Below are 10,645 nucleotides of genomic sequence, written 5' to 3' on the forward strand. Positions count from 1 at the left end.
AACATCTATACCTCTTCAGCTGCTTGAAAGCCTTTGGCTTTGGCTTTGGCTCAGGCATCATTCACTCTATTAAGATGTTGTATGCAAGGCACACTTTTGCATGAAAATAAACAACAGGCTTACTATAACTGTACCATACAGCAGAGGTATTAAATAAGGCTGTCCACTTTCCGGACTTCTTTACATAATTGCCATTGAGCCCTTTTTATGTAGACTCAGCATGCTGCTTACTGCATCCCGTCCTAAAATTCCCTACCAAACCATAACCCTGACAGCATATGCTGATGATGTTACAATTATGGCCCGCAAAGAAGTGGACTTCCATAATATATAAGCAGGATACCAACAATACCAGGCAACCTTAGGAGCCAAACTAAACACACATAAAACCACAGGACTGTGGTGTGGCAAATGGACAAACCGAACCGACTCCCCAATGTCTGGTAACTGGTCCGCAGAGGGACATAAATACCTGGGGATTTACCTAGGAAACACACCCTCTTATGTGGACAAGAACTGGGAAACACTATACAAAAGTTTCAAGCAAGTACTAGGAAAGTGGGAAGCAATAGGAGCCTCTGCCTCCACAAGAGGGAGAACAATATTCGTTAACCAAATAGCCACCAGTGTCCTTTGGCATACACTAAAGATTCTCACGCCATCAGTGCAATTCATCAAACAAATAAAGTCAACCATCTATCGATTCATATTTAACAAAACAAATTGGGTTTCCTACTCCAAACTATGTACTTCTCTCAAAGATAGAGAACAAAACTTAACCTCCATTGACAACAGGATAACAACGTTCCGAGCTCGATTTCTCCTTAATACCCTACAACAGGAAATATCACACAAATACATCACTACATATATTTTCACTTGTGCCACTAGAGGTGTGCAAACGCCACATCCACTGAGCTACACAGGCGCTTGGCCGCACGAAGGAAGACTTGGTTTCGAGTCTAGTCGGCGACTAGAGGAAATTTTTCCAAGCCGTTTTTCGACCGGTTCCCGAGTTAGTCGATCTCTGGCACGGGCAAGCGGGTTTTTCCTCCTGTAAACTCGGGTTTTTCGTCCTGTAAACTCAAGAAAATCGACCGTAGAACCCACATTATTTCAGACATTAAATGTATTGTGTTAGGGTTAGGGACCACGAGATGGCGGCACATTTGAGCTGTCTCTCTTCACTGCGTACAGCTTAATTAGTGATAGCCTTGGGCCATCTATCTCTGATTGGGTACCAGTGGACTTTGAACTGCTCACTCAGTCTCCAAAAGTTAGATATAGGGCAAAATGGCCTTGCCTACTCCCGTATAAGGGAATAAAAAGGCGTTAGCTGATTTTTTTGCCACTAGAGGTCTCTCTCTCCCCACAACTTTAAGAATGACAATAGCTCACGTTCCAGTAAATCTAACAAACTTCTACAAAGATGCCCTTCGAAGATGGAATAAGCTAGACCACCAGCACACAGTGAAGATAGCATCTCTTCCTGAAATCCTCTTGGAACCCATCTTCCACAACATGATAGTAAGAAACCCGGTCACTCACAAAGGGATTTTCTTTCCTCCATGGAGCTGGCGAGGCGTGAGGATCTTGGGTGACATTCTTTCTCCAAGCCTCACCTGGCGCTTTCGAAAATCGCTCGAAAACCTGGGAGATGGGAATTAGTCTGAGCAGATACACACTGTAAAGGCCGCTTTTCAAGTGGCTATCCCCGATACCATAACAGAAGAGGGGCTTAGCCCTCCTAACTCAGAAGATCCAGCGCCTATCTTTCTGATAAAAACTAATAATTCATGGGAGAAACTTACACCCAGCAACACCAACAAAAGCTACAGCTCTCTAACACAACAGTCGAACCAAAGTACTTTACTGGAAAATCCTGCATAATCTCATCAAACACCATTTCAATGGGATTTACCATATCGCACAAGAACCATCAAACCTGACGCAGATATTCAGTGGAGAATACTAACCACTCCAACTATATTACAAAAATTTAACTCAGATGTCTCAGATAACTGCCTGTTCTGCTACCAATCAGGAACAGTCAGGCATATCTACTTGGAATGCCCAGTCAACCCCCAATTAATCAATTTGTCTCGGGAAACGGCAGCTCTCACCTGTTCATGTAGAAGAGGAGTATTTCAATCTTATCAAATAATCATTCATTCTGCAATTGTGGGATGAATTTAAAAATGTTCTATGTTTGGTCTCTAGAGAGTTGTTTCCGGATTATGTAGAAAATTTAATAAAAAAAATAAATAAATAAATAAAAGTTCTACGTTACTACCCATTGTAGTAATGCACTACTGGTTTACAATATTTCCATTAAAAGAAGATGCATGACATATCCTAATTTTTTGGAAGTCGGTTTGTAGGAAGCTTCCAAACTAATCCTCACCGACAACTGAGTTCAGACATTCTGATGATTTTAAGACCACAAAAAGAGAAATGGAATGATAAAGTACTCTTGCCATGTATTGTCGTTTCTTTATGCTAAATTCTAATAAGCATTTTTGTCTTAAATTGTGTAAATTCCAAAGTATACAGTACAGGAACGTAGACTCTTGTTTTCATTCTGTTCTAATGCAAAGGACTTTTCAATCGAAGTGCTCTTTATGACTAGACTACTTATATAAATTGGTAGATGAGAGTAAATTTCACACAAACTTCCTATGGAATAAAAAACCAAAGTTCATTTATTTAGGACGTAAATATTGTAATGGTTTCGTCAAATATAGGAAGGGTTACTATCCAGAAAAATAATGCATAGAATATGTCTAAATTCTGTCACGGAAGTCATGGCTTTATTGTTATATACAATTCATTTTTTCTATCGACTGGGTCGTTTAGTGGAAGTGAAGCGTGCAGTCCATGGTGCTAGACCAGTTGAAGAAAGAATATCGTAACAGTTACAGTCTAGTTTCCGCCTAAAGGACCTTTTACTGTCTCTTTTTTCGAACAATTCAGGAGTTATTTGGCCTCTATTATGGGGAAAAAGTTGTTTTCTCTTCAAATCTCAGATTTTTTGTCTCGTAAACTAAAGAGAAGCAACCGTAGAACTCACACTATATTTAGACGGTGAAACACGGTGTCCCAATTACGGACTATGAGATAGCGGTACTTTTAATAATCCTGTCTTCAGCGGATTTCACGTAATTAGCGATAGTCTTGGGCCGGTTTCGCTGATTGGCTACCAATTGAGATTGAATTTCTCCCTGAGTCTTCAAACCTTAGACAGGGTTGAAATGGTCTCGCCTATTCCTATACGTAAATAAAAGACATTTTCTAATTTCTTTTTTAAATTTCATTTTCTTTCTCGTAGTCTCTAGCACACTGAGTTTTCACTCAGGTATAGTGTTTTAGCTACAAAACTAAATCGATATGGATACTTTCTTATAACAATTACCCCACGCTGTTGTTCCAGCGAGACTGAGTTTTGTGATTTCCTGAAATTTCGTTGAACATATTAAGAGCATTATGATGGACTATCAGCATATACTAACCACTGAATTAGAAACTTTTATTTAATACCTTGTTGGAACTACTTTCGCCCGAATTACAGCATATATGCGTTTTGGCATCGATCACTCAAGATAATGTGAAAGCTATGGCTTTCACCAGGCAGTACTTTACCTAACTCAGATATGACCAGAGAGGACTTTCATCTTGGATATGTTATTCTAATATGTCCCATATATTCTCAATTAGGTTTAGGGCCGGGCTTTGTTGTGGTGACCAGGGAAGATCGTGTCACACAACTGCTGAACAATTCTTGCACGAGGGACAGTAGAATAGTCGTCCACGGAACAACGGCCATTTGGTGGGCAAAAAAATCATCATTGCAGGATGCACTTCATCGACTACAAGGTTGAGATATTATTTGCAGTAAACCCAATCTTCAAGTTATATCAGGGGACACGTTCGTACCAACAGATCACACCATGACACCATCACCAGCACTGTCAGTTGTGTTTACGAGGCAACCCGGGTGAATTGCTTCTTGGGGATCCCGTCAAACTTTATGCATGCCTTCGTTAAATAACAAGGCACTGAAACCTGTCTGTCCACAGGACTTTTTTGCATTATTCCAGTGTTCGATTCTCACATGCAGTTCGGGCGATGGAATTGCGGGTTATACTATTATACTGTTCAATCGAGGAGCCTGTTTTTGGTCCATTTGAGGTTAAAGCAATAAAACAATTTTCAGCAAGCTGATCGCCAAAATAGTACATAGGGTAAAACCCAATCACAACGAATCTGTTCGATGTTTCACAATCACCTGGCGTATAATCCTATTGCTGCTTACCTGCCAGGTCGTGCATGCCTGGAGGTGATTGGGTTAATGGTATGCACGGGTCACTCTCCCAGGTCACCCTTGGACTGGTATCTGGACACCCAGGGTGAGTTATGCACACAAGTTCTCACCCTTCCTGCCTGCCCCTTCTCTTTGTTTTCTGAATCAACGACCCTACACATGAAAGTCAATCACAAAAATATTAGTTTTAACTCCGGATACAAAAAAAAAAGATTACAATTTTTTTAAATATGAAAAATATAGCAAAAAAATTGGAACAAATAATCAAATACTTACTCAACATTAAAAAATGCTTCAGTTAATTGCTGCACAGGAAGTTCTGTTGACAGTACAAGCCTTCTCAGATAACGGAGATCTCGTTCTTGGCAGATTCTCTTAGGACCAGTTAAGTTTGTCTTGGGACCACATGTCTAAGACAAGCAAGTGGGCTATGTTCTTGACGATTAAACATCCGGGATATCAACTTTCTGCAAACCAGTGAGCTCTGCTGTTTTTAAAATTATTGTTCTAGCCAGACGTTCACCCTACAATAAGCCATTTATGGAAATCTGAAGTATCCTTTGTTTTTCTCATTATGATCAACACTATTGACGATTACTGACACCAGCTTCCTTAGATAGTTGCACAGAACATGTTGTGATGCACATGACGAAGTTGTTTGCATATACGCTACGTAAGTGAGGTTTATGTATATCTTCATAAAGATTTCTAAATTAGTGTTCGGTGTGTATAGTTCAAGTAGACATGTGAATCAGTCCCAGTTTTTTTGAATGAGGAGAAATTCATTCGTAATTCACGGAGGAAAAGATATCAAAGTGTTATAATTAAGATCATAATATAGATGAACTCTTCCAACATATAAAGAAAACTATCATACTCCGAATAATGTTCTTTCTTTTTCAGATGCTTCATCTCGATATACTAACGTGGATATGCCCAAAACCGTTCATATCATCCACTCTCTTCTTATAACGGATATTATTATAACGTACAAAATTATTCTCAATTAATTCTTCAAAATAATAAAATCAAATTAATTCTAATTTTTTAAATTTTCAAAATAATTATAAAATCCTCCATAAACTGAAAAATTCCGTCCACCGAAATCCTGTATGACCCTCTCAAAAGTTTATAAGTCTCAATCCTATCTGCCCTCTTTCTCCTGTTTCCTAGTGTCTGCATTCTACAAATTTTCAATCTGTCTTCATAATCAGTAGCCCACAATCCTATAATTTTTTAACACTTTCCTTTTTACTCTCTCCAATATCAGAATCACAACTGAAACCAGGAGACCAGACCTGCGCACAATAGTCTAAGTGAGGTCTTATCAAAGCCTTATGAAAAGGCAAAATTACATCCTTATCTTTACATGTGAACGTTCGTTTCAGCATTGCAATTATCTTTGAGTTGTATTTGCAATCTTTTCCACATGACCTCTGAACTTCAACTTCCTATCTATTAACACTCCAAGATCCCTACCCTATCATCATCACAAAATAATATGACATTGGATATTAATCACGCCGAAGTGAATGACTTTACATTAACTGACATCCATTGTCCCATTACAACAGTTCCAGTCGATTCAAATCATTTTGTAAGTACTGTATATCAGCAGCATTTCTGATTACCCTACCTATCTTTGCATCATCAGCAAATAGCTGTATGTCGCTTGTCAAATCCTTTTCAATATCATTAATGTACAGATTGAATAATAGTGGATCAAACACTGATCTTTGTGATACACTATTTGTTATACTTAAATCTTGCAGTCTCACATCCCAGTATGCTACTTTTTGATATGTATCAATCAGCCATCCTCGTATCCATGCTAATGTTCTATAGCACAAGCCCATTTTCTCCAATTTATGCAACAATTTATCATCCAAAAATCTGTCAAAAGCCTTAGCAAATCCAAAAGAATCATGATGTATCCATTCCCCTTATTTAGTTCAATTATATATTGTAAGAGAATGTGAGCAAATTGCTAAAACATGATTTTCCCTTAGTAAACCCATGTTATTCATTGCAAAGTAGAGATTCGCTGTCAACCCATTTCTGAATGCGAGCCTTGACCAATTTTTTCAAAATCTTCACCACCACTCCTGAGATACTAATTGGTTGATAGTTTGATACATCTCTGTTCTGAGACTCATATTAAACATCCTGGTCAAAGAATGGCTAGTTCAGCTGAACACTCTTTTAGTACCCGTACTGATGTCCCATCAGTCCCTATTACTGAATACTTATTCAATTTGCGCAACAACTCTAATCCATCGTCCTTATATCCCTGGGTTTCTTCGGCCTTCCTTGATCCACACGATTCGTAACACCCCTGGCCTCACTTGGTGCCTTGCCGCCACTGTACAAAGGTGAGCGTGAGTCATGTAGGACTCGAGGCAATTTCTGCTGTTGCAATAGTGGCATCTTTGCTCTAGTCGCATATACACTTCTTCTGCTCAGGTTCTAAAGTGTTCGCTAGCGTTCTGTTAGTGGTGTTGGGTCCAAGTGCGATATCGGTTAGGATTCCCAACACCACAGGGTGCACCACGGGGAGGTAGAGTTGGACTTTGCACCTCCCAAAACTACTATATGGATATAAAATAAACGGAGGAAAAAATTGGAAGACAAAGAAAGCGATGGCGTGTGTAGGATCTGGAAAAGGCCAATTGGCCCAAAATCCATGATAGCAGGAAGGAGAAGAATCAATTTTACTCAAAAAGTAACCTAATAAGGAATAAAAGAAAATACTGGAATTCCAAGACAGCGAAAACTACGAACAGATAAGTGATTCGAATACGTACGTTCAGTTAACGTAGAGGCAAGTGTACCAGCAAGAATTTAGAAGCAAAGAAACTAACACTATGGATACTAGAAATAGTGAGAATAAATATTTTATCCCCCACTTTGCGGTCTATAAAAGCAAACGGCAGCGCACATTGTTTGTTGCCTTCTAGAACGGTTGTAGTTCAGAAATGAACTAGAAGTACAAGATGTCTACTGTCCGGCCAGAGATACGAGAACCGCAGTTGGCACGGTGCCAAGAATACTCAATTCATGTTGAAGAGGAGAAAGAAATAAGGCGATGTACGATTCGGTCACCAACACCAGAAATCACGTGATTTATACGTAAAATTTTCCAACTGTTATACAAGCAAAATATTTATCACTTTATAAACTACAATATTTATGAAACAGAAGTTAATTTTCTGACGTGTAATAATGAACAACTCATCCGACAATACGGATTGATTACCCTATTGTCTCCATGGATTCTCCTTCTTCTGACATGCGTAGAAGTGTCGAAGGTCTCGCATCTGTGGGCATACAGTACATAGTGTGTACGGGAGAAGAACCGTGGGAGGTAGTGTGTGTGTGGGGGGGGGGGGGGTAGAGTAAATCCAGTGCGCCAAACGAATGTCTTTTATAATATATAATTATTCGCTTGACTGACAGTGATATAAGCACACATTTCAAAACATGGAATGAGTAAAACAATTCCAATTTTAAGATTTTAAAATTTAACTCTTTTTTTGGAATGGACAATGTTTTCTTGTAGAAGTCTGAATTTGATACCAGAGGACTGTAATTAATATTGGCTCAGCTTGTAGAAAAATTGCATCAATTGCCACTGACACATTTCTGAATTCTTGTATTTCACCCTTAACAATCAGGTTTACCAAAATTCAATGTGCTTGTGCTTGCATTTAAACAAATGCAGTATATCGAGAAGTAAATCTGGGTGAGTTTCACAAAAAGCAATCGCTCTTGTGAAATACATTTTACGTTACTCTTGGCTGCCATATATTATGACCTAATCGACGTTATTCAGAAATGGGAAAAATATAGTTTTTGAAATCTTTTATCAGCAAACTCATGATTTTTCTTCCATTACATTACACATGTGTTATTTCTTTATTAGCAATGAACGTTTCACTTTTCTTTCCCTCATATACATGTACTACTTAAACACCATTTATTATGTAAATGTCTGAATTTCCACCCAGATGCTGTTGCTGAACAACGAAGGTCTCAGAACACCGTTATGAGTTAAATTAGTTGTGATAGACATCCTAATTGTTAGCAAATTCCTAAAACAAACACATTAATGAATCTCGAATGCTTTAATTAGAAGTTTCATTTCTCTAAAAACAAACAGTACTAATTTTTGATTGTCATAGACTTCATAGAGGCAGAAATATGAACAAAATGTTCAGTGAGAAAACGGGATTATTATGTAACTTAGTATTTGTAAAAACGGGCAACTGTCTTCTAGGTATTATGCATTTCTTGAATATATGTATATCTAAAATACACATGGCTGAATTGCGCTTTTCGATAGGAAATGACCTGAATTCGATTCTCGTCATGATAGATGAACATTATATGAGCTTTTTTTTAAACCAAAGCTCAGTTAGTTCATCTCATACCGTGGCTGCAGAGATTTTTCTCATGGAAACTCGAGTTTTTTATCCCGCATACAGACAAAAATAAGTAGATGACATTCTCTGTAGTTCGTGGATGAAGTGGTCGAGACGCGGAGTTATTATTATTAGTAGTAGTAGTTTATTTTACTTATAATATTATATACGTAAAACAAAATGAGCTGTAAAAAATGCAATAAGCCATTAAGCGATGAAGGGGACGCACCGCATTGTTCCGGATGTAACAAAAAACAACACTTCCACTGTTCAGGAATTTCAGAAAGCACGTGGAAAGCAAAAGGAGCTATGAAACGGACCGAATGGCGATGTCAACAGTGCCGTGAGAAAACGAAGAACAAAGACCAGACACCAAAGAAAAGTAACGACGCACATCAAGGTAAGCCGCTTCCGGATCCTAAAATTATCGATAACTTTGATTCATTTAAACTCATGGTGAAAGACTTATTAAATGCACACATGGATAAAATTAACAAAAAATTCGATGAGTATATGAACATTACATACAGTTTAATAACGAGACCTCTGAACAAATGTTAAGAACCGTGCGAGAAATAAAGATGAAATTAACGGTAGTGATAGAAACGCAAGAAACACTCCAACGCGAAAATCAAGAATTGCGTAAAGAAGTAAACACACTCAAGAGTCAAATGGAACACATGCTACAAAAACAAAGAACTTCAAATTGAGGGAATAACGAAAGAAAATACAGAAGACTTAAGCAACATAATGCAACTGATCGGCAGCAAAATTAGAATTCAAATCGCAACCACAGATATCACCTATATCAACCGAGGCCCACAAAAAAATAAAGAGAGACCGCCACCAATGGTCGCTCGTTTCACCAACAGAAATCTGAGAGTCTCCATTCTTACAGTAAGCGAGAAAACAAGGCCGACAACAGCGATCCTAACTGATAAGAAACTCCCAACACCAATCTGTATAACGGAACACTGGACCCCATACTTCAAAAATTTTCTATACCAAGCAAGGAAGACAAAAACAGAGAAAAACTACAAGTTCCTGTGGACAAAGAATTCCCAGATATTTTTGAGAAAGAGTGAAAACACTCGAGTATACATAATTACAAGTGAATCCGACTTACACAGCCTACCAATATAAAACACTAACTCTTTACATCCTTAAGAATAAGATTAGAACTCATTTAAAACTATATAATGGAGATCTCAAACATAGGCGAACATATCCAGTCAGACAACATAAACTTCAAGGTCTTTGACTCTTTGAAGAAATGGTCAGACAACATTTCCACCAACACCAACTTCACTATCATACACACAAACATAAGAAGTATAAAAAAACACTGGCTAACATTGATAACACAGCTCAATTATACCATGATAAACATAGATGCACTAATACTGACCGAAGTTGCAATAAATGACACAGAAATTTACTCATACAACATAAATAATTATCAAACCTACAACTTATGTAGACCAAACAAAAGAGGAGGTGGAATTGTGGCATTTATCAAAGAAAAATACAATGTGATAGAAAAATAAACTCACTTCGAACATGCGGAAACACTAATTTTAGAACTCACAAATAGCCACAATAGTATCAAATACACAATAAACACAATATACAGACCCCCAGATAATAACCCACTCGGTTTTCTTCAAGAGTTAGAAACATGGCTAAGCGGAATCGAACCGCGTACAACACACAGGCTCATACTAATAGGAGACATTAACATAAATACTCTAGACAACGCTTCTTCAACCACTAACACATACAGTATCTTGATATACTAAGTCAGTACAACATAAACCCTACTATTAACACACCAACAAGAGAAGAAATACTCAATAACTCACTAACACAATTATGCATTGATCATATCAACATACGGGCTCCC

This window comes from Typopeltis vanoorti, chromosome 20 (genome assembly GCF_054136105.1).
Source record: "Typopeltis vanoorti isolate ZY-2024b chromosome 20, IOZ_Tvanoo_1.0, whole genome shotgun sequence".
NCBI lineage: Eukaryota > Metazoa > Arthropoda > Arachnida > Uropygi > Thelyphonidae > Typopeltis > Typopeltis vanoorti.